At 44.5% G+C, this 23,727-nt stretch overlaps 1 pseudogene; it reads left to right on the top strand.

The window, feature by feature from the left end:
- The first annotated feature begins 6,259 nt into the window (after window positions 1-6,259).
- On the top strand, window positions 6,260-6,398 carry LOC119313349 (annotated as a pseudogene).
- The last annotated feature ends 17,329 nt before the right edge of the window (window positions 6,399-23,727 follow it).

The following is a 23,727-nucleotide window of genomic DNA, read 5'->3' as shown; positions in this document are numbered from 1 at the left end:
CAAGAACCTCCTACCGAAATCCCTTTATTGATGCACCGACATAACACCGAAGATTGACCTGACTATTTCAAGAAAAGTCTACTTGAACTCATGTTCTTATTAATATAGAAGAACCTTGAAAAAAATAATCATTGGGCACTCTCCTCCCCTTTCCCCTCTGCCATGAGAGGTGATTAGGAGGGGGGGGGGGGGACCCATTCCCCACCTTTAACTGCCGCCGACGTTGAGCCTGAGGATTCCTCTCTCCTTCGCCTGCCACTGCTGCGCCGTGATGGGTGGGCAACCCCGGTGCCTCGGCGTGAGCCTGTAGATAGATTAGGGTTATGTGGTGGCGCTTCCTTGATGATGGCGGCGACACCAAATTGGTGAATAAGTTTTCCTCGAGCGTTCACATCTCGACGGTGTCATCTACATTAGTGTCGATGGGTTGGTGGCGTAGATTCCTACTGTCCTTTCTAGACGGTAAGGCTATGATTTGTAAGGTATGTCAACGCGGGGGCGACTAGGGCTTTCTTCTGCGGTTTGGTCCTCTAGCCTCATCTTCATCGCATTAGTCGTCCTTGGGTTCCATCGTGAGGCCAATGATTAATAATGAACGCTTGTTTGGGTTTTCCGGTGGTGACAGCATCTTCTCCGAGGCACTAGATCGGCTCGACCACGGCCTTGTTAAGTTCCCGCCCGCGATCAACGATGATGTGTTGGCTCCGATGATGGAGCGGCATGCATGCGGCGACGCGCTATCTTCTGCATTGACTCGACACATCACAGAGCTGGACATGATGATATTGTTTTTCGAAATGGTTGCAAAGTATCAACTGTGCCAAAATAATTAAATAAAATTTAAATCAGGATGCGATGGTTAGAAAAGGCCATGACCTTTTACGGACAAATTAAAACCCATGTTAACCCCTTTTTGTTGTTACAGGAAGTGGCTGAAAAGACTTAAGTTTGCGTTGGCAGAATGATTGCAAGCCGAGCAAACAAGACAAAAAGAAACCATTTTGGACTATAATTAGCCACAAATGCAAATATATTGTATATATATGCAGTTGATATCACATCAATAATCAAATCATCCCCTAATTCCTTTGTTCTCATTATGTTACTCATTATGTACTAGTACGTCCTGAAGCTTTCCCATCAATAATTGGGCCGGGAAATATCAAAACTAATGTGCACCATGGCCACACGTGTCACTCTTCCTAGCTTCCTAGGCCTTCTGTTGCCTACCAACTTGTACTGTGTCGGGTCTCTCGATCATCCTGTCCGTTGATGCTGATAGGGCAATTTTGATCGACTTGCATGAATCCAATTAATAGTGCTTATGCGTTCTTCAATGTATGTGATGTTAACCTCGCAGGAGGCGTAGTCAACAATTGTCAAATCATTCACAAAATGTACGTGAAGTTATATGGCTACACCACATGTTGTTGATTAATACGTACTTCACCAGGCACAGTGTAATGCAGATGGACCGTGTCGAACCAATGTGACTGCCTAGTTTTTCCTTTAGAAAAGGCCGATTAAGAATAGGACAATTGCCCAGTTAATTACAAAAAACCGGGCGAAATCAGTCACCACACACCCCAAAGCACGAGGCACCAACGGCCTATCTGGCCACCCACATACAGTCCACACACATCGCCGAGAGGAAGAGCATCAGCAAGGTTGCCCGCAAGAGTCATTGTCGTCACTTCTCTGTGAGCAAGCGATTTTGACTTCGCTGCATCGAACCATCCACATGGTAGTCACCAAAATAACCGCATGAGGTTCACGCTGGCCTATGCCAAAAACAAAAACCCGGCCACGCACACATGGATGCTATGGTGGAGGAAGAAGGAGAGCTCCACGGTGACCCCCAAAGCGGACAACGACCGACGGCGGCATGTCTTCAAAGCTCACATAGCCAGGGCCCGAAAAGCGTTGCTAGCCCGCCGAAACGCCCAACTCTAGTGTGGCAATGGTGCTACCTCCACGCAAGGGCCCAACCTTGCCGCCTATAAACGGCTACGAGCTGAATCCAGTCGAAACAGACAAATATGATGTCCCACCGCCGCCGCAACCATCAAAGGCCGACACATAACCAAGTCGCGAGGGAGGGGGCCCCACCACCCCGCTCCCAAGTCGTTGGAAGGATTCGTCGGACCGAAGCCCGTGAGCTCACCAACGATGCTACCACGGTCACTGCCTCCAGAGACACTGCCTAGGAAGCCCCGACACTGCATAACAAAAGGGCATGAGCTCCATCCACCGTGAGAACCTGTCACCACACGAGGAGAAAGCCCCACCGCCGCCATCCGCCCCGTGAGAGCCTCCTCCGATGACGGCGAGGGGATGAAGGGGGGCGAGGGGCGGCTTGGGGGCACTCGATCTAGGGCTCGGGAAGGGAGGCAAGTTTTTCCTTTTATGAGTTTATACTTGTACAAATGTTCCCAAGGAGGGAACAATCAAATTAGCCATGTTATGATTTGTCTCCTCGGAATTCGCTCTCAGCCTCAGTTAGTACCCTCTCACTCCGTTACGTGTACGTACGTACGCCAATATATATAGAGAGAGTTGACACAGGACGTGTCCGAGTACTTGAGTGCATATATATACGTGGTAGCTACAAGAGCTTCGCTTGATTTTGGCTTGCTGGTAATCATGGAGGCCAGGTGGCAGCAAGTAGGTAGAGATATTTAGGTCAAAGCCAAGCTTTGCAATCAGCAAGCCACGAGATCTAACAGTGCGTGGCCTGTTTGCTTTGTTTGACATGCATATACGTCGATGCTATGACACTGGAAGTTTCCGGAATCTTCTTTACCGATATGCTCGCCCTTCTAGTGACCCGTCTGTCTACAAAACTAAACTAATCAATCATGCGTTTCGCTAACAGTGTATGCTTGCAAAAGAAATCAAAGGCCAAAGGCCACATATCAATTCTGCACCATAGTTCACGCGAAGAGCTTACTGTTAAGAGTTTTATCGTTAAGAAACTGGTTAGCTTTAGGCGGAAATTCAATCCCGTCAATTAAGGGCATGTACAATGGTTCTATCTTAAGAGTGCCATGTAGGATAAATGATGAGGTGGAGGAGAGAGAAATCATAAGATAAGGCTTGTCTTCTCTTATTTAAGAGAAGACAAGAGATGATCTCTTAGCATAATTTGTCTCATCATATTTTTAGGAGCAGCTAATTATTGAAAATAAGGCTAAGAAATGACCCATTGTAGACATGGTATTTTATCATCTCTAATTTACATGCAAGACTTAAGATAAGACTATCTTATCAACCATTGTACATGCCCTAAGTCCTCTGTAAACAGATATAAAATTGTTCTGATCACTAAAAGAAAGTAACTACTAAACCAGATTTACCGCAACGTATTTTATCATATTATTTCAGGTTGCAGGTTTTTTTTAGAAACATTTCAGGTTGCATGTGTGAGTAGGATTAGGTAGGACTAACCAGCCCATCCCACTTAATCTGCTTATTGGGCTCCCATTGGACAAGCAGAGAAATTAGAGGGTGTGTTTGGTAGCATTCCTTACCCAGCATGGTTGTTCTCCTCTGATATATGCTCAATGTAGACGTGCTGAGTAAATGCATTTGTTGTTGTTTGGTAGCTGCGTATGTGCTGAGACATGCTAAGCTGTGACTCTATTTGGCAGCTTGCATCTGTTTAGACATGTCGGTCGGCACTGTAACAACCGATATTTTCAAATAAGTGAACAATTTTTTGAAACATGAAAAAACAACATTTTTTTAAAATTTAAATGATTTTTTTAAATTAAACAGATGTGAAAGTTTGATCTTTTTTAAAATTTAATCAAAATTTGAAAATTTCAAATTATTTTGGAAAATCATTTTTTTTTCAAAAATCCAATTTTTTTAAAAATAGTAACAAAATTTAAAATTCAAACTTTTTTGAAAATCTGAACAAATTTTGAAAATTTGGACATTTTTTTACAAATTGTGAAAAACTGCACATTTCCAAAAATTTGAACAATTTTTGGTATTCTCAACATTTTCCGGAAATTAAATTATTCTTTAGAAATTCTGAACAGTTTTTGAAACACATTGTCGGTCACTTCGCTCATGCATGCTGACCAGCGAACGGCTGTTGGGGTGTTCTCTCTTCCTGCATGCTAAGATGGGCTATAAGAGTATTTTTTTTCACCTTGTCTCTATGAAGTTTTCATGTCAATTGATGCCTAACTATATGCTTATGTAGCCAATTGCTGCCTATATGAAGTTGTCATGTCATATATAGTCAACACTTATAGTTAGTCATATACAAGGTTGGCCATAAGAGTACTTTTTTTTCACCTTATCTCTATCTCTTTCCTCATATTTATTGCATCTGCCTAGGAATACACATATAGTTAGGCTCTTGCATTAGAGTCCACTCCTCTTATTTTTCATGTCTCTCTTCTTCACATAGACAAAATTGCCATGTAAACGGAGTAACGGACTCTAAGTCTGCTATTGTACTTACACTAACCCAACGGGAACCCACTTTTCCCAATTACCATCCCCTTGCCCCCGATACATTTCTCTCGTCAGGTCAGAGGAGGTGCCGCCGCGTAGGCTTATTACCACCCCTGCCGCCCGATTGACGCGGGCGCCACGGTGTCCTTGGGTTTCACGCTCACTCTACCTGTCCATGCAGCCGCTGGTTAACGCTAGCTTCTACTTCAGGCTTTGTTCGGTTAATCCTCTTCCCAAGAGGATTGGAGGGGATTGGCAGGGATTGATTCATATTTTGACTTAAAAGAGGTTTAAATCCCCCTCAAACCCCTTCAATCCACTCGAATTCACCCGCAACCGAACAAGGCCTCAAGAAGATGCTCATAATGGCCGGCCTCGGCAAGGCCAAGAAGGCGCAGGTGTAGAGAAGCCAGCTCACCAGTAAGACCGTGGTGAACCATTGGACGGTCACTGCATTCTCGTCGCAGTGGTACGAGGACGCGCATGCGGGCTCGAGGAAGGACATCCTCTCAGTCCGAGGGAACCTTGGTTCTGCTGTTTACCGTGTTGCAGTTGAATCATTTCGGAAGTGGGATCCCACTTATGCCCAGGTAAGTAGGTAACCCACATAAGTTCTACGGGATTGATGGCTATCACCCACCAAAGCATGCGGGGATTAAATGGCCGTGGTGAGACGTCCACTATCAGTCCAGCAGGCAGCCTCTGCGGCCTGGATATATTTAGACCACAGAAGAGCCGATACTTTAGATCATAAAATGTGTGACACTTTACCAGTGAATGTACGATCTTTAACAAATTAAAACACCGACTACCGGTTCTACAAATCCTGACAAAAGTAAGGACAAAATCGATACATGCTCTTCCAGTTCTCTCGCTCGCTAAAAAAAAACATGATAACACGGGTGCGGCGCTTTGCAGACCAGGCTTACGCATTTCGCTAACGAGGTCCTAGCTAGAGGATTCCAGTGAAGTCTTGAGCCAAACTGAAACATTAATCATCTCCATCATTTCTGTGCAGTCCGAAGGGGCCATCACTGTTAGATAGGCTAGTAGTTGTGTACGTGACATAGTTGTCACGGTATAACTTGTGTACGTGTGTGGAGTTGTATCCCGAGTAGGTTGTTGTGTAGATTGATCTCTATCTTGTGTATAGACTTGGACTAGGGGTCAAGCCACAACAACAACCTACCGATCTTGTATTTGGTTCATTATATAAACACGTACGCGTCCCTATCACAGATGACATACGCTTCCACCATCGTAGCTTTTACATGGTAACTCAGAGCCATCCTCGAGCACATCCATGGCGTCGTCTTCAAGTTCCTTCCCATCCTCGCCATTCGCGCATGCTGCCACCGAGAAGCTCATGAAGGGCAATCAGGCCCTATGGCGGGCGACGGTGCTCTCGGCCATCCGAGGCGCACAGATGGCCAAGTACCTCGACGTCGAGCAGGCACCGCCGCCCATGCAGATTGATGTCGCTTCATCGGATGGCAAGACGACGGCGAAGGCGCCAAACCCTGAATTCCAAACCTGGTATGCTCAAGATCAGCAAGTTTTCTCTTATCTCTTGACGACACTGCCCCGTGAGATCGCCATCCAGGTTGCATCATGTCACACCGCGGCTGAACTCTGGAACACGTTGGAGGGGATGCTTGCATCTCACACCCGTTCTCAGACCACCAACGTCAGGATTGCCCTCGCCAACCTGCAGAAGGGCAACTCCTCCATCACCGACTATGTCGGGAAGATCAAGTCCCTCTGCGACGAGCTGATCGCTGCAGGGAAGAAGGTGGATGACGACGACATCGTCTCCCACATCCTCGCCGGGCTAGATGAAGATTTCGACCCGATGGTGTCCGCCATGTGTTCCCGGGTGGAGCCGGTGACCGTGGCCGAGCTGTTTTCACAGCTGCTTAGCTTCGAGACGAGGCTCAATCTTCGGGGTGGAGGGTCTCAATCCTCTGCCAACGCCGCTACTCGTGGCCGTAGAAACGGTGGCGGTGGTGATCGCGGTCGCCGCCAAGGCGGCAATGGTGGTGACCGCGGCGGGCGCGGCGGCGGCTACTCCAAGTCAGGAGGACGCGGCGGTGGACACAACGGTGGTGGCGGGGGCAACTACAACAACCATGCCTCTGCCGCCCCTAGAGTCCAGTGCCAAATTTGCGGCAAGATGGGCCATCCGGCTTGGAAATGCTGGAAGCGCTACGACGAATCCTACCAAGGCGTGGAGGAGAAGTCGGCCAACCTAGCTGCACCGCAATATGGGGTTGACACAAACTGGTACCTGGACAGCGGTGCCACTGATCATATCACAGGAGACTTGGAGAAGCTGACTGTACGCGATCGCTACAGTGGAAACGAGCAGATTCATACTGCCAGTGGTTCAGGTATGGTTATAAAACACATTGGTCATTCAGCTATTCATACTCCTGATCGAGATCTTCTTCTAAACAACATACTTCATGTCCCTCAAGCCACCAAAAGCCTAATCTCTGCTAGCCGCCTTGCTGTTGACAATGATACTTTCGTTGAAATTCATCCTCACTCTTTTCTTGTTAAGGAACGGGGAACGAAGAAGGTGCTCCTTCGAGGCAGGGGTAGAAGAGGACTCTACCCAGTTAGGCACACGGGATCCGACGCCAAGAAGCACATGCTCAGTGCCATCAAGCTATCCTCGGATAGGTGGCACCGGCGTCTAAGCCATCCATCTCCACTTATTGTTAGCAAAATCATTAGCAAGAATAACCTCCCGTGTGCAAATTCTTTCAATAAATATTCTGTATGTGACGCATGCCAAAAAGGCAAAAGTCACCAGTTGCCTTATCCTAAGTCAATAAGTGAATCAAAATTGCCCTTAGAACTTGTGTTTTCTGATGTATGGGGTCCTGCTGTTGAAACAGTAGGAAGAAAGAAGTACTATGTGAGTTTCATCAACGATTTCAGTAAATTCACATGGATCTATTTGATCAAACACAAGTCTGAGGTCTTCCAAAAATTCCATGATTTTCAGCACCTAGTAGAACGACAATTTGATCAAAAAATACTTGCTCTAAAAACAGACTAGGGAGGGGAGTATGAAAAATTAAACTCCTTCTTCAACAAGATAGGGATATCTCACCATGTTTCCTGTCCTCACGCTCACCAACAAAATGGGTCGGCTGAGAGAAAACATAGACACATTGTCGAAGTAGGGCTATCTCTTCTTGCTCAAGCCTCCATGCCTTTGAAATTTTGGGATGAGGCTTTCATTGCTGCTACTTATTTGATAAACCGAATCCCTAGCAAGGATATCAATTTTGAGACACCCTATGAAAAACTACTCCATGAAAAACCCAATTATTCTATCCTTCAAATCTTTGGGTGTGCTTGCTGGCCCAATCTTCGACCCTATAACAATCACAAACTTCAGTTCCGGTCTAAGCAATGTGCTTTTCTTGGGTACAGCAATTTGCACAAAGGTTTTAAGTGTCTTGATATATCTACTGGTCGTGTCTATATATCCAGAGATGTCATCTTCGACGAGAATGTTTTTCCGTTTGCTAGCCTCCATCCAAACGCCGGTGCACGGCTCCGTGCTAAAATTTTGTTACTTTCTCCGGAGTTATTAAACCCTTCTGATCATGGGGATGAATGTTTTGCTGATGATCATGTGTTTAATAACCCTAATCCTACCACTAATGGAGGCTGTGCTGAGCAAAACAGTGAAAAAAACAGCACTTCCGATCGTCATTTTATGCAGCACATGAGGCCAAATTGGACCAGCGCTGGACACGAGGCGAATCCTCCTGGAGTTGCCAATCCCGAGAGATTCGGCGGCGGCGCAGAGGAGCCTGACACGGGCACGCCCCCGACATCGCCAGGCGCGCCAGCCGGCAGCCCGTCCGCACGTGACACGCGGCGTGAGTCACCCGTGCGGGGTGGCAGCACCAATACAGGTGGGTCCCCCACCGACAGCAGGCGGCATCTGAGTGGGCCTGGGTCGCCATCCGCCACAGGCAATGATGGTGCGCGCCGGTCCATCGGTGCTGATTCGTCCTCGCCAGATCTGGTGGGCCTGGAGCGGACGCGGGACCCGACGCCCGACCGTCTGGATCAGTCGCAGGATCCGACGCCCGACCGCGCGGCAGACGAGGCCGATTCTCTGGCGGTACGAGGTAGCGGATCTTCTGCGCCGACTACCGGATCCTCTGTGGCTACAAGTCCGGGACGTCCTAATACACGATCTAAACGAGGTATTTTCAAACCCTTGGTTCCCAAGGATGGAACAGTCAGGTATGATAAAAACTTTAGAGTGGTAAATTTTGCTGCCACTCAAGAACCTCATGGTCCAATTGAAGCCTTGCAAAATAAAAACTAGAAAAATGCTATGGAAGTAGAATATGATGCACTCATGAAGAATAAGACCTGGCATCTAGTTTCACCTAGGCCAGGTAGAAACATTATAGTTTGTAAGTGGGTGTATAAAATAAAGAGAAAATCTGACGGGACAATAGATAGATACAAAGCTAGGTTAGTGGCTAAAGGCTTTAAGCAACTCTATGGCATTGATTATGAGGACACGTTTAGTCCAGTTGTTAAAGCTGCTACTATCAGACTGGTTTTGTCTATTGCTGTATCCAGGGGGTGGAGTCTCCGTCAATTGGATGTACATAATGCGTTTCTACATGGCGTTCTCGAGGAAGAGGTCTATATGCGACAACCACCTGGTTTTGTGGATAATACTAAACCACAATATGTGTGTAGGTTGGACAAGGCTCTGTATGGGTTAAAACAAGCACCTAGAGCCTGGTATTCAAGACTGAACTCAAAGCTACAACAACTTGGTTTTCGGCCATCCAAGGGAGATACCTCTCTATTTTATTTCAAGAGAGGAAAGGTGATCATTTTCATGCTTATTTATGTAGATGACATAATTGTTGCTAGCTCCTCTCAAGAGGCCACCGTAGCCTTGCTTAAAAATTTGAAGAGTGAGTTTGCCTTGAAAGATCTGGGAGAGTTGCATTATTTCCTATGCATTGAAGTAAAGAAAGTGAATGATGGTATTCTGCTAACCCAAAAAAAGTATGCAACAGAAATACTTAAACGTGTAGGCATGAAGGATTGTAAACCCTCTAGTACACCTCTGTCTACTACTGAACATTTGTCATTGCATGAAGGAGAATTGCTTAGTCCAGAAGAAGGAACAAAATACAGAAGTGTAGTTGGGGCACTACAATACTTGACTTTGACAAGACCTGATATAGCTTTCTCTGTTAATAAGGTTTGTCAATTTTTGCATTCTCCTACATCTTTGCATTGGACAGCTGTTAGAAGGATATTAAGATATATTCAAGGAAGTGCTGGAATTGGTCTAAGGATCTGTAAATCACCCTCAACAACAGTAAGTGCCTTTTCTGATGCAGATTGGGCAGGGTGCCCTGATGACAGAAGGTCTACTGGTGGGTTTACTGTTTTCTTTGGTTCTAACCTTATATCTTGGAATGCAAAGAAACAAGCTACTGTCTCACATTCTAGCACCGAAGCAGAATACAAGTCTTTAGCAAATGCAACAGCCGAGGTAATGTGGGTAGAAACTCTGTTGGATGAATTGGGAATTGCAAGACCACGAGTCTCTTGTTTATGATGTGATAATTTGGGGGCAACTTATCTCTCTGCAAATCCTGTATTTCATGCAAGAACAAAGCATATAGAAATTGATTTTCACTTTGTTCGTGAAAGAGTTGCAAAGAAGCTAGTGGACATCAGGTTTATTCCAACAGGAGATCAAGTTGCTGATGGTTTCACAAAGCCTCTACAAGCTCGACAACTTCAAGCCTTCAGAAACAATCTCAACCTTGACATGTTTAGATTGAGGGAGGATGTTAGATAGGCTAGTAGTTGTGTACGTGACATAGTTGTCACGGTATAACTTGTGTACGTGTGTGGAGTTGTATCCCGAGTAGGTTGTTGTGTAGATTGATCTCTATCTTGTGTATAGACTTGGACTAGGGGTCAAGCCACAACAACAACCTACCGATCTTGTATTTGGTTCATTATATAAACACGTACGCGTCCCTGTCACAAATGACATACGCTTCCACCATCGTAGCTTTTACAATCACCCGGCTGCATTCCATTTCCTTCCCATGGATAATAAGGCAAAAAGGGTTCCGACAGCAGCTTGTCTCGACTACTGGCTCGATCAGCAGGTGGACACGTGGGCCTCCATCGATGTGCATGCATGCGCATGCACGGCTGGCTGCGCGCGATCTTATCCGTCGATCGCCTTTTCGCCTGTGATGCGCATGTGCTCTAGCTTTCGGTTGTTCCCTTCTTGGCCTTTTTGGCCGTACACGTATGCATGCGAATGAACTTTGCAAAGTTCGTTAACACGTCGGATCAACGGATTAATCAAGGAAAACCATGCATGGTCCATGAGTGCATGGGTGCATGGAGGGTGTATAAGGGTAAAAGTTCCTAATTCGACCCGCTTTTGCTTGTTTGGTAGGGTGCATGGGTTCATCTGGGTTATGCTCAACTGATGCTCTTTGTAGAACTGTGTGATTTTCAGTAATGAAAATCGGAAGGGGCAAGCCCTTCTTTGATAAAAAAAATGCTCAACTGATGCAAAAAAGGGCCCTCGGCTATGCCCATCTCATGCACCCGAGAGAGAATGCATGGAGGCAGCCATGCTGGCCCCGACCCTCGTCCCCACCCACCAGACCACGTCCAGATATGTTTAAATTTTAAAAAATTTCAAATTTTCAAATTCGTTTAAATTTTCAAAAAAATGTTTAGAATTTTAAATTTTGTTTCAATTTTTGAAAAATCTTTCAAATTTCATTTGAATTTTTAAAAATGTTTAGAATTTCAATTTTTCTTTAAATTTCGGAAAATTTCATAATTCAAATTTGGTTTAAATTTTTTGAAAAAATTCAAAAACTAAAAAAATTAAAATTTTCAGACTTTAAAAATATGTTTAAATTTTCAAAAAATGTTCAGAATTTTAAAATTTATTTAAATTTCCAAAAAATGTTTAGAATTTTAAATTTTGTTTAAATTTTCAATAAAAGTTCAGAATTTCCAAATATGTTTAAATTTTTGTTCACGTTTTTTCAATTTTGTTCACCACTCAAAAAAATTATTTGGAATTCGAACTTGTTCAGCATGTCTAAACACATGCAGTCTGCCAAACAAAATCTCATCTCAGCATGTCTCAGCGCATACACCGCTGCCAAACAATATCAATGCATGGATCAGCATGTCTACACTCAGCATATATGAGAGGAGAACAACTAGGGTAGGTCCATACGTGCTACCAAACACACCCTACATCCCGTACCATCGTCAATGTTGAGTGAAATGCATCGTGATCATAAGTTTTCCTCGCCAAAAAAGAAGAAAAAGAAGAAGAAGAGTGAAATGCATCACAGAGTATAATATCATTCCTTGGTGCCAAGTTAATTACCATAAATGTATGAAAGTGCACATTTGAACTCTGATAGCGCAAGTGAGTCACCACGACCACATCTACAGATAATCTAATATGTGTAGGTTAGCTGAAGGATACAAAATACATGTCTTAATCTAACTTTAATCAAAGAGGCAATTACAATAAGGTCGACACTCTTAGTTTCACTATTAACCAAGAATGATTCTTATTTAGTACTCCCTCCGTTTCATAATGTAAGATGTTTTTTAACATTAATGTAGTGTTAAAAAATGTCTTATATTATGGAATGGAGGGAGTAAAAGTCAATTGTATTCTCCCTCGGCCTGCCGTCTCCTCCACACTAGCAGCAATAGCGCAGCCAGGCCAGAGCCACGCTCCGGGTCAATCTCAGAATTACATGGTCAAAAGGTGCAACTGCAGTTATATATAGTGAAGGATCGTGTCGCGACGCTTCATGCCATGACCCCTGTTGCCTGGGTCCTAACTACAACCCTGATTAGCATCTAGCAGTCCTCTCATATATTGCGTTTGCAGGAGCACACCAAGATATGGCCGGCTCCTGCTCCTCCAAGAAAAAACTAGAGTTCCTGTCTCTAGTCGGCACCGCCGCGGGTTCGCCTCGTCTCCGGTGGCTCTAGGACCATGGGGCACGGTGGATCCTGGTAAGGGCTGGCGGAAGGGCTCCGTTTTTAGTCGTTCATTTCCGTTTTGTTTGGGTTCATGCCTTGCTCATGAAGACGAGACGACGACGGCTCCTTGAAGGTGGAATAAACGTCTTCCCGTCTAGCCCCCGTTACGTCGGTGCGTCTAGCATCGTTTGTCGGCGCGTGGAGGCGTGTCTCCGGTGGATCTATCTTTGGTGGATTTGCTCGAATCTCGTCGTTGTTCGTCTACGTTCGTCTGTCTTTAGGTTGGATCCTTTGGATCAACATTATTCTTCATTGCCGGCAGTTGCTGTTCTGGTGCGCTGATCCTATGGGGTCTTAGCACGACGACTTCCCGACTGTCTACCGCAACAAGTTATGCCCGACTCCAGCGATGGTGGGGCGATGACACGGTGCATCATCGACTCGCTTCAGTGCTTGTAGTCGTCGCTAGGTGTCTATGAATCTGGATGTCTATGAATCTGGATGTAATTTTTATTATTTCTGGTGTTCATTGAAGATGAATAGATCAAAAAAATTCTCGCAAAAATAAATAAATCACTCGGCGTATGTTTTTTTGTTGCAAGGGGTCAGTACAAGCCTATGCATGATGAGGAACTTGGACGAGATAACCTAGCATTCATATTCAAACCATGATGCTCACAATTACGCATGTCAATGTCTTTTAGTACAAAAAAAATGTGCATTTGCCCCAAGAAGTGGGCACCTAATTAAGATCCGCAAATGCTATTACACTATGTGGGACGGGGACACATCCTTAGAGCATCTTCGACGTGCGCATTTTTTTTACAACACCGAAATTGCGTTTTTACACGCGTGGAGGGTGATTGCTTTTTCAGGCGCTGCAAAATTTAGCGCGCTGCTGTAGCGCTTCCACCGGGCGCGGTAAAATCTAGCGTACGCGTCCAGCTGGTGCTTGGCAAACATGAAATAACACATGACAATTTGACAATATGAAGCAAGATGATCTCAAACATTAAAAAATATGCAAAATCGTGAGTTGAGCAACATAGCATAGTTCAAATTCATATGGTATAGCTCAAAATCACCTAAACACAAGCAAGTTCACACGAACGAATGAAACATCAACAATCACTCTCCATCTTCGTCCTCCTCTTCTCCATCTTGAAGCGCCCCATTGTCATTGGAAACTCGGACGGTGTTCGCACTATCTCCATAGACATCATGCGAAGGCATGTGAGGCACATCGGAAGCCATGCATCCACCCATGTCACCCGTAGGTGCTCCTATTCCTCCCATCAGAGACCCAAAACTCATGCCTCCCATGGTAGTTCCCAAGCAACCCATGCCTCCAATGCCGCAAATGGTGCCCATGGATCCCATGGTTTTTCCCATGCCTCCCATGGTAGCTCCCATGCCTCCCATGGTAGCTCCCATGCCTCCCAAACCTCCCATGGTAGCTCTATGACTCGCATGGTAGCTCCCATGCCTCCCAAGCCTCCCATGGCAGCTCCCATGCATCCCATGCCCATCAATCGTTTTTGGATGTACTACTTTTTCCTATCATCGAAGTTAGTTGTGTCCATGAAGAACAAGTACTTCTCATATTCCAATAATCTAGCTTGCTCCTCCATGGCCAATTTCTTCTCCTCCAATGCCACCTGCCTCTTCTCGGCCGCCACACTCCTTTCCTCGTCCACCAACCTCCTCTCCTCAGCCACCGACTCTTGGATCCTTGCCACTCTCCTCTCCTCATTTGCTTCCTTTCTTGCCTTCACAATGGCCTACATATCATTCTTTATCTCATCATCTCCTTCTTTTCTTTTGCTTGTTTATCTTCATTTGGTCTTTTTGGCTTGGAGTAGGCAACCGGATTTGGTGTAGGGCTCCTCTTGCTGCCATCACTTGATGCATCATCATCATCCACATCAGTAGTTGCCTTGCGTTTCTTTGGCACCTCTAGGACATGACAGTTCTTCCATTTCTCTTCATCCTTCAACACTTCGTAGCAATGGGGCAACACACATGTTCTTCCTTTCTTAACCTTGTCTTTCTTGGTCTTCTTCTCTTCTCCTCGAAACAAGTTTTGTGCGATATTGAGCTACAAACAAAAGAACTAGTTACCACTTGAAACACAAAAGATGATGCATGAACATGGAACATAAGGAAATGGAACTTACCCTATCTCTATCATTAGTGACACTTGGGTTTATCTTGTCAACCACGTCATTGCTGCCACCCACTTTTGACAATCTTTGTTGATCATTGACCACCGGGAGCGACGAGATCTATCAGTGCGCTCAATTGCACTCTTGTTGTGTGTATCAAAGTACTCCTTCATCCTAAAGCAATATGTATCTCTAGTTTGGTCGGTCCCAACAGTGGCATCCATAGACACATTCAACCATGTCTTGCATAGCAAGATGTCTTCCTCCACGGTGTAGTTGCACGTCCTTCTTTTCGGTGCATCGACCATACCCTCACCCTCCTCATCCACTTCATATTCATGATCATCTTGATGCACTTCATTGGTTTGAGACCAATGAGATTGTTGGAGCCAACACCCATAGTTGACATATACGTGATGGAAATATGCCCTAGAGACAATAATAAAATGGTTATTATTATATTTCCTTAATCATGATAAAGGTTTATTATTAATGCTGGAATTATATTGACCGGAAACTTAAATACATGTGTGGATACATAAACAAATACCGTGTCCCTAGTGAGCCTCTACTAGACTAGCTCGTTGATCAAAGATGGTTAAGGTTTCCTAACCATAGACATGAGTTGTCATTTGATAATAGGATCACATCATTAGGAGAATGATGTGATGAACAAGATCCATCCGCTAGCTTAGCATACGATCATCTAGTTTATTGCTATTGCTTTCTTAATGTCAAATACATATTCATTCGACTATGAGATCATGCAACTCCCAGATACCGGAGGAATACCTTGTGTGCTATCAAATGTCACAACGTAACTGGGTGATCATAAAGATGCTCTACAAGTATCTCCGAAGGTATCTGTTGAGTTGGCATGTATCGAGATTAGGATTTGTCACTCCATGTATCAGAGAGGTATCTCTGGGCCCTCTCGGTAATACACATCACAAGAAACTTGCAAGCAAAGTGACTAAGGAGTTTTGTGTAACACACAATATGGTGACGCAGTTAGTTGGAAATTGTTCCAAACAAGTTACTGTGGTGAATTCTATAATAGAGACGAAGTATGTTGCCGCTTTAGAAGCGACAAAGACAAAGATGTTGAATCATATAGTTCATTCATGAACTTAGTATGGTTCCAAGAAGGCTTTGGTCGATGGGACACTATTGCAAATAGTTGCTCCACAGCTCAGTCTGAGGAATCAGGTTTCGACTAATGATTCACATATATACAAAGCCAAGTCCACACAAAATATGAATTTTGTGGACGCATGAAAACACGAGGATATGCAAAGATACACAGGGAGATGAGGTTGTCAGATCCGTTGGACATCAGGCTATACCACATGCGAAGCATATTTTACACCAGCGTGCCATGGGTGTAAAGTGCATTAGCATTGACTAGATTATTGACTCTAGTGCAAGTGGGAGTCTGCAGGAGATATTCCCTAGAGGCAATAATAAATGTTATTGGTTATCTCCTTGTTCATAATTATGTTTATGTTCCATGATATAACTGATGTGGTTCTCGAGTCTACAATAACCACGAGGCTCGGAGGAAGACTCGTATGCACGTGTGGAATAATAAACGGTAAAATGTATTCCTAGTCTGGCCTCTAAGACTAGCTCAAGTATTGCATGATGGTTCTGTTTTCCTAATCATGGGCATGTCTATGCCAGCAACTTTGAGGGCACAATGTTAGAAGAACATTTGTGTTGAATCGACCCGAATTGATGTTTTGCTATGAGATACATTCGTCACAAGTTAATGGTTAATAACATAGAGGTAGGTAATGTTTGCATAATTCCTTAGACCATGAGAGTATTGAGTTTCTTCATACTTGTGACTTTGGGGTTTGTTAAACATCATCCATAAATGGGTGGCTATTACGGTGTCACATCCCTAGCCTTGCTATGCCCTTGGACTAGCTTGGTTGTTGCATCATGTCTAAATTTTATTTAAGATTGAAATGGGGATGTTCAAACCCTACCATTAAATCAACTCAACTAGGATGGATTTAAATATTTTTCAATAAACCCAAAATGTCCCTAAGAAAAGTTCATGATTTCTGGTTAAGGTGGAAACATCTGCCAAAAATGATGAATATATTCTTAGATCATTTCTGGATTTTTGAATTAAATCATATTGTATTTGACTTTGGGCATTTAAACACTATAAACAATTTAAATGCTCAAATAATGTTGGAATTATTTGTGGGACACTGAAATAATTCAGAGAGTGCTCATGAATATTTTCAGGATTTATAAAATTGATTTGGGTTTTAAAACTAGATGAAAAACAAACTGCAAAATTAGAAAACAGAAACAAAAAAATAGAAAAGAGAGAGAAAGCTCACCTGACCTTACCTGGCGCTTACCTACAGCCCACAGGCCCAACACTGTGCAGCCCAGGAGCTGGCCCAGCCCACCACCGTTGCCAGTCATCTCCCTCCTCTCGCCAGAAGGACGAGAGGCGCGTGCTCGACGCGCGCGACCATGCGCCATGCCACGTCCTGCTTCCCGCCACTGCCCTGATGCATCTAGACGACCCCACGCATCACCCCGGACCCTCTCGCCCACTCCCTCGTCCTCATCCCCTCATCTCTCTCGCTCTGCACCTCGTGCCCGAGCGCCACCATCGCCATCGACGCCGTTCGCCGCGGCCACAGCCACCGCCTAGCCTCCCCAACACGTCCAGGAGCTCCGCCTCCGTCGTCTACACCTCCTCAAGGACACACAGGTAGCCGGACGCGCCCCTCTGCCCTCACCGAGCTCATCCCCGACCGCCGTCACCGGAGATCCCCCTCGACACCCCGAGTGCCTCAGGCCCTCCCTGAGCTTGCCGTCCACTCCAAGAAGACCGCCGTGAGCTTCTGCCCGTCCTTCCCCTCTCTGTTCTCTTCCCTATGCACCGTAGCCGCCGCGCCACTTGCGCCCGATTGCCGGCCGCCGCCCCAAGCTCGTTTTCGACGAGCTCCGACCTCCCTAGCCGCTGCTGCTTGCTGCGCTAGATGCGGGCGAGCTTCGGCTCCCCGTGGGTGCCCTCCGCCGCTTATTTGGGCACTGGGAGAGCGAACCAGAGCCCTCCGCCGCGCCAGTTTCCACCGGCAACGAGCCGCCGGCTGGTTAGGCCCTGTTGACCAGGGGTTTGACCTTCCCTGGGTCATGATAAGTGGGCCCAGGTCCCAGCTAATCCTAGTTTAGTTTCTAATTAAGTTTAATTAACTCTAGTGACATTTTTAGTTAGTAGTAGTTTAACACTAATTAATTTAGATTAGTTAGTTAGTCACTGACGTGTGGACCCCACATGTCAGGTTTGACCTGGACCCGGCCTGTTGACCTGCTGAGGTCAGCATGACCTAATGCTGACGCAGTAATACATTTTTTGGATTAATTTTAGTTCAGGAAATTCCAGAAAATATCCAAAACTTCAAAAATTCTTATAAATTCAACCGTAACTCAGAATGAAATAATTTATATATGAAAAATGATCAGAAAAATCCAATCTAACCATCTGTACCATTTTTCATGCATGTTAGTACAACTTACAGCTGCTGTTTAGGAAAAATCATATAAAGGGCATCTAAACCATCACATATGGAGTTTGAATTTGAATCTTTGATTCAAACCAACTTCATTTAACCTGTTGCTAGTTGCATTAGCTCAAATCACAGCATATTGACATGTCATGATCATGCATCATATTGTGCATTGCATTGATTGTGTCTTTTCCTGTTTGCCGTTGTTTGTCCCCTCTCGGTAGACAACGTACCGACGATGTGATCGATGACACCGATGAAGAACTATACTATCTTCAGAAGTGCCAGGCAAGCAAAACCCCCTTGTTCATTCTGATACAAATCTACTCTCTCGCTCCTGCTCTCTTTTACTGCATTAGGACAACAATGATTCATCTATTACTTGCTGCGGTAGCTGAACCCCTTTATCCTCTGCATGACCTGTCATTTCCATAGTAAGTAGATGAAACCCACTAGCATGAGTAGGAGTTGTTTGAGCCCTGTTGTGCCTTCTCATTCATGCTTGTTTGTCATGCCTGCTACTGCTTAGAGTTGAGTCAGGTCTAATTCATCGGGGATGAATCAGAGGTGTGTGAACATGTCCTACTGTGTGTGAGCTAAGTGTGTGAACACGATTTGGTAAAGGTAGCGGTGAGAGGCCATGTAGGAGTACATGGTGGGTTGTCTCATTGAAGCCGTCCTCAGGATCTGAGTTCTGTGTTTGTGATCCATGAACAATTACTACCACACATTGGGTTCCGGTAACTCAGCCCCTCTCGACTTATTAATCAACTTGATCTCTGTCCAGGAGTTGCAACTAGTTTCTGGTGTTTGTAGGTAGTGCTAGTAGTCTACCAAGTGGCACCCGGTACAGGTGGGCGTGGGATAGACTAGGCATAGTGGCACGGTGTGCCAACTGGCACCCGGATGGTGGGCTTGGGAACCCTGCTCACATCATTTGGGGTCGTGAGCGACACCCCGGCCGGATCTCCTTGCGGATGGAACCCGAATAGGCGATAAACCTGGACGAGAGACTTGTGTGGTTAGTCAGGTCGTGGCCGACACCCTCGCTGGGCTTCCGCTTGAAGGTTGCCGAGTACATGTCGTGTAAATGGCGATAAGTGGTGAGAGCGTGTGTGAAGAAGTACATCCCTGCAGGGTTAATATGATCTATTCGAATAGCCGTGTCCGCGGAAAAGGATTTCTGGGTTGCCTGTACAGTTCATAGATAACTTGAAGTGGATACTCTAAAATACGCAAGATAAGCGTGAGTGCTATGGATGGCGTTCTCGTAGGGAGACGGGAGCGGATCCATAGTGGTGTATTGATATGGTGAATATGTGGACTCGTGTGCGCCACCTCAAAAGAGTTACTTGCAGTCGTAGTTCAGGATAGCCACCGAGTCAAAGCTGGCTTGCTGCAGTCAAACTCCACCACCCCTTTGTTCATAATGGTGCATATGTAGTTAGTTCTAATGTAAGTCTTGCTGGGTACATTTGTACTCATGTTGCTTAATTTATGTTTTTGCAGAGAGACTTTAGTCTCGCTAGTAGTTCCACATGGACTTCGATGTTTATCTTGTTACCTCAGCTACGATCTTGTGCCCTCGGCAAAATCTGGTAGATAGTCAGGCTTCTCAGCCTTTTTCATTTATAGATGTCTGTACTCAGACATGATAAGCTTCCGCATGTGCTTTGATTTCTATGCTCTGAATGTTGGGTCGTGAGACCCATGTTTGTAATATCTCGCTCCTCCGAGCCTATTGAATAAAATACTTGAGTTGTAGAGTCATGTTGTATTTGCACATATCGAGCATATTGTGTGTATGCTATTGAAATGCTTGGTATGTGTGGGATCTGACTATCTAGTTGTTTATCCTTGGTAGCCTCTCTTACCGGGAAATGTCTCTTAGTGCTTCCAGTGAGCCTGGTAGCTTGCTACTGCTCCAGAACACTTTGGCTGGCCGACATGTGTCCTTCTTCATTCCTGTGTCTGTCCCTTCGGGGAAATGTCGCGCGGCGTCTACCGGAGTCCTGTTAGCCCAGTTGCTACAGCCCGGATTCACTCGCTGACGACGGACACATTCGTTGTTGGGTCATGTATGCTTGTCCTTGTAAGTTAGTGCCACTTTGGGTTTACGACTAGCCATGTCAGCCCGGGTTCTTTGTCATATGGATGCTAGCGACACTATCATATACGTGTGCCAAAAGGCGCAAACGGTCCCGACCATGGTAAGGCGACACCCGTGGGAATACTGTGCGTGAGGCCGCAAAGTGATATGAGGTGTTACATGCTAGATCGGTGTGGCATGGAATCAGGGTCCTGACAGCTTTGGTTTCAGAGCTTGACTGCCTGTAGGATTACCAAGCCAAACTGGTCGAAGTTGAGTCTAGAAATTCTTTAGTTATATAAGGGAATTGATTTTGGGATCGAACGTAAGGCTCTTTTTACTCCTTATTCCTTATGCCTTCTGATCCGAGTCATCTTATCTTTCCTACGGGGTTAAGGAACTAGGTTATCTTTTCTTTCTATCAGGATCACGTGTTACTGATCCGTAGACTCATAAGATTGGTGGATTCAGGCCTCGGTTTAGTTCCTCCTATCTCCGTGTATTGATAGTTGATCTCAAAACCTTGATATTATGGTGATCGAGTGGTTATGCCACCATTTTGCAGGATGTATCAAATCCTTTTGAGCATTTAAAGTCGTTATGCTGTTCGAGTCATCCCAGGTTTCTACACAGTCTGATGCATTTGCAAATTCCTTCTTACTGTTCTGAAGATCCTTTGTGCCAGATCAACCACACTAACTAGTGTGTTGAGGTATTTCATTGCCTCGACATTTATGTTGGAGTTATTATTATGACCCTAGGTGTCTTAGCTAATCACCTAGCAATCTAGCTATGCTTTGTGTTCCCAGTGTGATGATTCCGGCCGTCATTCTCGAAAGCATCCCGTGATGCCATTTAGTTAGTAGGCTTTCTATTTCTAGTTTCTTGAACCTGAGATTCACCCTACTTACTTCATGTTGATAGTGTTTGCTAGTTCCTTTAGGTTATTAGTAACCTTGTGATAGCCCTCGAGGTTCATGGTATATTCTTCTTTCAAGTACCATGAACTTCTTATGGCAGAAGTTTCTCGCTGAACCGAAAGATCACAACCAGAGTGCTCTTGATAAGTTCTCGTCTATGATGTTACTCTGTCAATTCTACCTATCTGCATGGGTTATCCGGAAGAAATATGTTGAACTCGTTCGACATGCTAGTCCATGCATCCACAACTCAGAAAATCGTATGTTCTTTTGGGTTGTCCCTCTTTAGTTGTCTTCTGACCTCGTCTATCAATTGATAGTCAAGGGTATGCGTGCATTCGTTCATCAATGCCTATTATTCCTGTGTTCCGTCAAGCCATTCTATCCCAGAATGACTAGGAGAAATGAACTCCAGTACCTCATCCATATCTAGGATTGGATCAAAGTAGTCATACTCCGCAGATCAAAATACTAATCCATTTTTGTTCTGTTCCACCTTGAAGTATTACCCTCTTTATGTCAAGAAAGTCATAGGAATTTCTCACCATCTTATGAATTCTTGGTGTAGTGATACTTCTCGCCATCATCGTTCATTCTTCGGTCTCTGTGTTGTTGCAACCAGAATGCCGACAAGTGCATCATGATGTGTGAAATCAATACTCCTAGCAACCCCGTTGCCTGGTAGTTAAAGGGCAATAATCTCATTCTTAGTGTATTAGCTGTTGAGTTATCATTCTAAGACTGATCGTGCTACCTAGTCCTTATTTCCGGTGCACTCTTCGATCAATGAGTTAGGATTGTGCCAATCCCTCGCTCCTTTGATCATATCATCTTGCTTCGAAAGCAAGATTGTTCCCGAGCTTAATAACATATCGGTGGTTCGTGATTTTCCGAATATCCTCTCGGAAGTATCACCAGGACGTCACCTGACCGCTATGTTGAGTTCGTGATCAAGTTGGTTTTCTTGTAAACCACCCTTTCTCCAAGAATCTGCGTCGGATACCCTGAGCAAGTTGGTTAAGCTAAACAATAACTTGGAGAGTTGGAAGATAAAAGCTTGTCCGACTCAGTTCATTCCAAAGGGATATGATCTAATACACACACGCACACACACACACACATTTTCTTATTTTCTTTTTTTTTTGTTTTTTATACTTTTAGTTATAGAAATGTTAGATCAATTAGATATATAAATGTTAGATGAATGTTTTTTTTTAGTTTTTTATAGTTTTAGTTATAGAAATGTGAAATGAATTTTAGATATAGCAATGTTAGTTAGATGAATTTTGACATTTTTTCACTACATGATTATATGTATATAGAAAAAAGTTAAGGAATTTGATACTTATATATATATATCCCATCCTACCACCCGGTGGTAGTTACCCCATATATCTCATATACCACCATGTGGTAGTATATATACTATTTTATTATTTTAAATATGTTCATATACTATATCTAAGATATTTCAAAGCAAGTTACATGAAAAAGTTGCATATGAGTCCATAGTTTTTGTTGTATTTGTGAAATACGTACATATTTGTTCGTAAAAAAGAGCATACTCAAAATATGGTATATACTACCCAAAAATTAGTATATATACTACTTAATTATTGAAATATACTATATATTACACGTATATACTCTCGGTTTTGACAGATACTACATACAACATACAAAATGCAAGTGCTGGTAACTACCACTGCTTGTAGGACATTAGATGAATTAGATATATAAATGTTAGATGCATGTTTTTTTAGTTTTTTATACTTTTAGTTATAGAAATGTTAGATGAATTTTAGATATATAGAATTTGTTAGGAGAATCCGTTATGTTACATTTGCATATAAGAAATCACAATCCAATCATTTTAAAAAATATTACATTTGCATATAGTATTTGTTCTCGATGTCAATGATGCCCGACCCACATCCTCGCCGTCGACCCGCTCGCGACAACATTCTGCTTCAGAGGAGCCATGTCCGGGACTAGGCTCCGCCGGGTTGGCACTGGGAGGTGCTACCTTCAGGGGGCGCCGCTTGGTGAGGAACCCGACCCCGGGTCCTGTCGTCGACCCGGAGCTCCTTTGGTGGCGTTCGCGCGGGCCACTTTCGGTGCGGAGGGAGACGGCCCCGCCGGAGGTGGTACGTCGCCATGTCAGGGAGGAGAACGAGCACGTCCATCGCTACATGGCTGCTATGGACGTCAGGTTCTCCAATACCTGGCTGGTTCTTTGGGGATCTCACCCGAGCTATGATCCTGTGATGGTTCCTTCTCTTTGGGTGTCCACTGCCCGCGCCTCAGGAACCGCAAGTGAACTAGATAATTCAATAGTATTCGATCTATATTAGCTAGCTAGTGATGTATTCGATAATATTCGAGACGATGTATTAGAGATTATATATATTATTCGATAATATTCGAGATGATGTATTCGAGATAATATTCGATGATGCATATTAATTATCTACTAT

Source organism: Triticum dicoccoides, chromosome 5B (assembly GCF_002162155.2).
Source record: "Triticum dicoccoides isolate Atlit2015 ecotype Zavitan chromosome 5B, WEW_v2.0, whole genome shotgun sequence".
NCBI lineage: Eukaryota > Viridiplantae > Streptophyta > Magnoliopsida > Poales > Poaceae > Triticum > Triticum dicoccoides.
Note: the sequence above shows the minus strand (reverse complement) of the source record. Positions and strands in the feature narration are given on the sequence as shown.